We start from the raw sequence: 6680 nt of genomic DNA, 5'->3' as shown, positions 1-6680 counted from the left end.
GACAGATTACCGGTATTGCATCTTGGTTCTTATTTCCAGTGCCAAGTGCGACGAAGTCTGTAGCAACAAAACCTGAACCGTGCAAAACACTGGAATTTCAAACACCGGTAAAAGAGAACACAGCGTTCCAACCGAATGCCAAAAAATAAACACCATTCGATATCAATATTATCAAAAGAAAATCCTACTTACAGTCGTGATCTTCGTCATGTAGGAGAAATACTTGGTTCACTCTCAATAGTTGGCTGAGATTCAAATCTAACTTCCTGCCAGGCATAATGAACATTATGAACTTTGACACTCACGAAACTGACCGAGTATGCCCGAATAAGGAAGGAACGTCTTATGTGCGCGCCCTCATACGGTGACCGAATGTTGCGGGTCAAAGACATGTCGTCGTGATAAATCCAGCTACGTCAAAGTTTTAGGTGAGTTTTCTTTAATTTTACTTGTTTTGTTGTGGTTATTTTTTGTCTTCAGTTCTCAGAATTCGAGTTAAAATTGAGTAATGTAGTCAAAAGTCTTGTTCGACTAAAAGTAGTTTTGTACGACCCGTTGTTTTTATTTGCTAGCCGGCCGGCGTGTATAGACGGCTTTCCCGGAAGTAACGAGACTTGGGTGCAGAAATATGCGTGCTTTGTCATGGCGGAAAATGCAAACATGTAAGTTTGCTGATAGTAGATAGAAAAGAATCTTAAGTTTGTCGGGTCGATTGGTACACTCTAAAGCACAATATCACGCCGTGGTTTCTAGTTTATTCTAGTTTACACATGGCCTAGTTGTGTACAATAGCGTGTGTTGTTTTCATGAGCACGGTTCTGAATTAATTTTGTCTCCCCATCTCCAATCCTAACCTTAACCTTACCACTACGCCCAGCTCTCCCCAATTGGTGTTCCTGATAACTCAACTGTGACTGCAATTCTCATGTGTTCTCTGTTTGCTTGTACTTCCGTTTATTGTTGTCGGTAGGCACTTTACACAGTGAGTTCAGGTGGCTCAATACAGTATCACAAATGTCTTTGGAATTTCTTATATTTTTATTTATACAAAATCATATGTGAAAAAAACAAACTGTTTTGTGCTCAGTCCCTCTGCTGTTCGTGTTAAACCCACAATTCGGTTACCTGCAAAATATTGAACAAAATCATGGAACAATTTCAATTCACCTTTATTACTTAACAACACATAATGGAAATTGTTTATTGAAAAGTAAGAAATTATGATACTGTATTATTGTGTAACTTGTCATGACAGTCCTTGTTTACATGTATAAGTAGATTAAGTATGATTCCAAGTACACTCAAGCACATAAGTCTGTGTCATCACTGATTGGCTGTTTCCATGACTTCAGTACATTGCCATGGGAACTCACATATGCAGACTTGAGACTCAACCACAACAGACTGATTCAGTGTTCTCCCCAAGACATTTTCGGGTAGCAAGGCTGTGATTCACTAGTCTATTATTCATATTTTCAAAATTGAGTTGTGGTGAACACTATCTATGGACACAGTAGAACCCGGCAAAACAAACCAATCTTTGGTTCGGTGGAGTGTTGATATAAAAAAATATTGATAGGGATCTGTGAATGTTTGTCTAAAGCTGGGCCAAAAATACCTTCTTTTTTTTTAAATCTGACTAATGTTCAACATTTTTTTTTCTGAAACACAGAATCCTAAGTTTTTATTCAACCTGATTTCTTTACAGAAGGGATTTTTCATGAGAAATGATAAATTTTCAAAATAAAGGACACTTATTATGATTGTTTTATTATCAAGTAAAATAGTGTAAAAAGTGTGATCGTTGCTGACTGGAGTTCCATACCCTTTACTCTATTACATACTAAAACTACTATAGCAAGTTGGACAATATCACCATAAAGTCTTACTATCAGGTTTAGAGGCAAATAAACAACAAACTAGTACGTAATCCATGATTTTTGTTCTACTTGATTTTTTGAATTCACATTGCTAAATGCACATTAGGTTTATTTTGTTTGTTGTTAGGAAATCACGTTACCAGGTATGGGATAAACAACCTGGTACAGAGTTCTGTCCAGTTTGATTTGAGTGTTGATCGCTAATTAATATTCATGAGCTAATTGATATTCATTTTTGTTCTATTGCTATTTAACTTTTATATTAATATTTCAATGTAAAATTAATTTGCTTAAAAGATATGAAGAATAGATACATTTAATTTTCATAATATGTACATGTATATTGATAAATTGCCCTCTGACCTGGCAGTCCTTGTGGAAACAAGAATTTAATCTGTTCTTTTTTCTAATGGAATGTTGGCAAAGTACATTTATAGTGAAAAATAATTATTCCTTGGTTTGCTGACTCAACATAGGTTCTGAATTTAATTTTATAAATGAGTCATGAAGCTAAAACACCAACGAAGTTTACTATACAAGAGTGCAAGTGTAGTTTAAACAGTTTGATGCATGTTTGTCGGTGACATAATTAAACTGCGATGGTAAACCTTGCTTCTGTTAATTTATCACTGTCTTCCCTTCCATTATCTTTATGTACATGTATGACTTATTCCAATCTGGTTTGATTGTTGCAACTAAAAGAATTTCAATAAAACACACATGTCACACGTGTATGTTGATTTAGAATGTCTGTTTCATTCAAGTTTTGTTTTGTGTTATTTTTCACAGTGTGTTATTAGGTGTTAAAACCAACAAGGACAATAGAATGACAGTCCGACATCATGTGTGTTCATGTATCATAAACAAATTGAATAGTGTCTGTCTTCAACTTTTTTGGCCAGAAATTCTAATTGCCTGACGCTAGAGACCAGTGCCAACTCCCTGCTGTATACAATAACAAACAAAAGTACAGCAAATTCAGGAGAGCTACATTTAGAACTGCAAGTACACATCAACACCAATGTTGGCATTGTAAAATTTATATTGAGCAAAATATTGTGAATTTTCATATCTGACATGAAGTCAACTTTATTTTTAAATATTTGGATTAGAAAAATATTCTCAAATCACCTCCACCCCACCCTAAATATTAATTTTTCAGGAAAGGACATAATCGAGGCAGGCATTTTTTGGGGTGTAAGAAATGCATTTTTTTAATATGGCTTGACTCTATTCCACTTTTCTTAGTTTAATCATGGACATACATCCATGGTTTAATACATGACATACAGACTACCCTGAGTTATGTCATAGCATGACAACTAAAATGATTATTTAAAATAATCGTGTTTGTCTTACCATGTCCTATCATTGTTTTCAGGTAATCTCTGTCTCTGATAAAATGATTCTATCTAGACTTGGACGCTGGATAACTCCATGGAACAAGAGAGTACAGGTAAATTATAAAAAAAAACACAGCAACCCCCTTGTACACTTGAGTGTTTCCAGAAAGTGGGTGGTCTAAATGTATTCTTTTACACACAGTATTTAGAAAAATAAATAACTTCAGTAAAGTTTTGATGCAACATTTTTACTTTTTTTCTGATAATTTTGGACCAAAGAGTTAATTTTCTATTGTCTGCATACAAGTCTTAATCTAAGGTTTGGGAAAATTATGGAAGAATTATGTGGATTTAAAATATGTGACTTTGACGTTGAGTTTAAAATGATGACTTTGTCTGCAGCCATGTGGTGAAAAAACCCTGGCACTCTCATGAAATTGTTTTTTATAACTTTTTGTTACTTTTTGAGAGATAACATTTTTCTATGTGAGCCTAATAAAATGAATTCTGTGTTTTTGGTAACCCAGGGTTTTTTCTACAAAAAAAGTACAACAGGGAGCACTGTATTTCAGCAGCCCCACCAAGTGGGGGAGATAGGGTTCTCCCTACCAGGGTGTGGAGTTTGGGTTATCCCTACCAAGGTGTGGAGATTTTGATAATTCTAAGTTAAAATGGAGCATTCTATGGCTTCTTTGGGGCCCAAATTACTATCAGACAGGTCACAGTTGAAGACTGTGGCCACATGTGATCCCTGGTCATTCAGAATTTTATGCTTGCCAGAGGATGAGGGGTGCAAGGGCCATGGCATGAGGGCGCTGTGCCCATGTTCCCATGTTTAAAAAAAAATCCTGGTAACCTGTTACCATATTTATCTTTAAGAGCACACTCTGGGATCTCACCAGCCCAATGGGAGTACTGGTGACTCATGAATATTAATAAGTCACATGTGCAAATACTTATTTAAGTAAAAACAAATGTTATTTTTTTTTATCTTTCAGTTTTAAAAAAAACAAAATTTCATTTTATAATTCAAAAATGAAGCAGTTTGAAATGCAAATTGGGCATGCTGTCAGAAAGTGTTTACCTACAAACAGTGAGGTGGTAATTTTACAAAATTTACTAGTATTGTTTATATGCTGTTACCACGTCATGAAATCCACAACTTGCAAAATGCGTGCTGGTCGGTGCCTAATTATATCTACAATTGGATTATTGTCCTGGTCAGAATTGTTTCTGTAGTCGTTGTTAATTTTGACCACTGGTCAGACTGACCACTGCTGACCAGTGTTGTGAGATCCCTGCACTTTCATTGGGAAATATAAAGTAAAAAGAAAATAAAGAAAAATAAAATAAACCATCGACCACTTGGGAAGGTTGTTCTGCTCATGATTATAATGCACTTAATTTGTGTGTAAAATTAGATTCTGCATGTTGTTTGTGATGTCAGAGATTCAAATTTGGCAAGTCCATCTAGTCAAACCATTCACTACACTCTATTTCAAGCCATCTTTTTTAGAATAGTGCAGTGGTGCAACTGTGAGCATATCTGATTACATATGCCAAATTCAAATCTTGTGTTTCATGTTTATATGTTGGTATATGTGCCTGTAATTTTGATTTGCTCAGCTGTTTTTATTTCCCATTTACTTACAAACTTTATATTTGTTATTGATTACAGATTCCCAGCAAGAATGGTATCTCCGCAACCATCCTCACCTTCATTGGGGTGTCTCTGTCTGGATTCAGTGCACATCAAATGTTCCTGGATAGCAAGAAAAGAAGTTTTCTAAAAGAGTGATCCACACTATCTGTCGTCTTGCAGCATGTTTTGCATTACATCGTCTGTTTGGTAGATCCATATCCCTCATCACGGCTGTCAACACATATCAGCAACTAACTGTATTAACATGTCATAGAATGCTATTTGGATACGAGAAAGATTACTGACAATCTATCATGGTATCCATATTTCAATTATAGAAATATGATGACTGTTTTCATCAGAAAAGGTATCTCTGAACGTCTTCGATACGATTTGGTTTCCTCTTGTATCTTTTCTGCTGAAAATTTACAAGAATGGACACCTTCCTTGCTTCCATTTATTCATGATAAACTTTCAATGTTTTAATATAGTCATGATAATTGTTTATTTTCTGTTAAGTTCTCAGTTTACATCTTGAACTCATGCTATTAGTTGGTATCTAAATATACCAAAACAGAATTGTCACATTGTCAAGGGGTAAATGGAACTTGTCACATTGTCAAAGTTTAAACTCAGCTAGTCACACTGTCAAGGCAATCACAGTCACTGGAAATAACTGAAAACTCTTGAGCAACATCTTTCAAGTTGTATTGATTGTACCTGGCTCTATCAGTGAAAGTAGTAAAAAATAAAAAAAAAAAGCAAACTTCAAGATATAGTGTACATTATGACTCATAGCAAAATCTGTCCTTAACACTCATAGTAGATTTTCAGGATATTACAGAAATCAAATTAATTGACCTAGTCTTCTAGAGGTCAATAATAATGAAAAACATGAACTTGAAATTTGGTTTTTGTGTTTCGACATGTTTTATGCAATCTTTCTTTTACTTCACCAAAACATCTTTATTTTGATACAAGTTTATTTTTGTTTCTATTCACAATTGTAATATATTTTGCATGGGAGTAATGTTTGATATATAAACAACACATTATTATTTGACTGTACATGTATGCCAATGTATTGATTGCATTGTAGACTTTAAACAGTAATAACTCTATTTCATTATTACACTGTATCAATTTATTGTTTTGTAAATAACATTTGACAGGAATTTTGTTTTTGTAAATAAAATCTAGTCTTGAACTAACTGCTGTGTATTGTATGTTAGTTGATGTTTGTGGTATGTTTACTCCACTGACAAATTTAATTTGATGCATATAATATTGTGAAGTGAAAGCTGTGAAATTATCATTGTGGACATTTCTGTTTACGGTAATACAGTGATCGCAGAGGCTTTTTTTCCCAATGGTGTGTCATCACTAGCGACCACCTTGCTAAATATTGACATATTCCAACCATTACTTGGTTTCAGTTGATTTCTTACCATTGGAAACACAACGAGAAAATGTGCGTTTACGGATATAAATCCACATTTTTTGCTGAGAGTCTTGTCAATTTGACAATTATTCACAAGCGTCCTGTTTATAGTCTGCATTTTCCTTCAGAAGATTAAGACAAAATTAGCCAAATCATGTTTTTTTTAGTAAAAACTGAAAATTTACACAAATTTTGTCTGTTGCCACTAAAATTTGGGTTCATACCCAAATTTGGGCGAGAAAGTCTGGTGGTGAAGAGGTTAATTTGCATGAAAAAAGATTTCGCTTTGTCATTTGCCCATGAACAAATTCAATGCAACCCCATTGTTAAATATTTTTGGTATATTTTTGACTCCTTCCTGAAAATGGTTCACT

General features: G+C 34.4%; 1 long non-coding RNA gene across 2 annotated transcripts; it reads left to right on the top strand.

Annotated features, from left to right (window-relative positions):
- Positions 1-346: 346 nt before the first annotated feature.
- LOC144349693 (uncharacterized) lies at positions 347-6076 on the top strand. Of its 2 annotated transcripts, XR_014927775.1 has the most exons (3): positions 347-428; positions 3262-3336; positions 4902-6076. It is a non-coding gene; the product is annotated as an uncharacterized LOC144349693 (long non-coding RNA). The 2 variants fall into 2 exon arrangements; XR_014927774.1 differs by lacking the exons at positions 347-428; positions 3262-3336 and adding an exon at positions 4138-4321.
- The last annotated feature ends 604 nt before the right edge of the window (positions 6077-6680 follow it).

The sequence above is a fragment of the Saccoglossus kowalevskii genome, chromosome 20 (assembly GCF_978046115.1).
Source record: "Saccoglossus kowalevskii chromosome 20, keSacKowa6.1, whole genome shotgun sequence".
In the NCBI taxonomy this organism is placed as follows: domain Eukaryota; kingdom Metazoa; phylum Hemichordata; class Enteropneusta; family Harrimaniidae; genus Saccoglossus; species Saccoglossus kowalevskii.
This window is presented reverse-complemented; position numbering and strand designations above follow the sequence as displayed.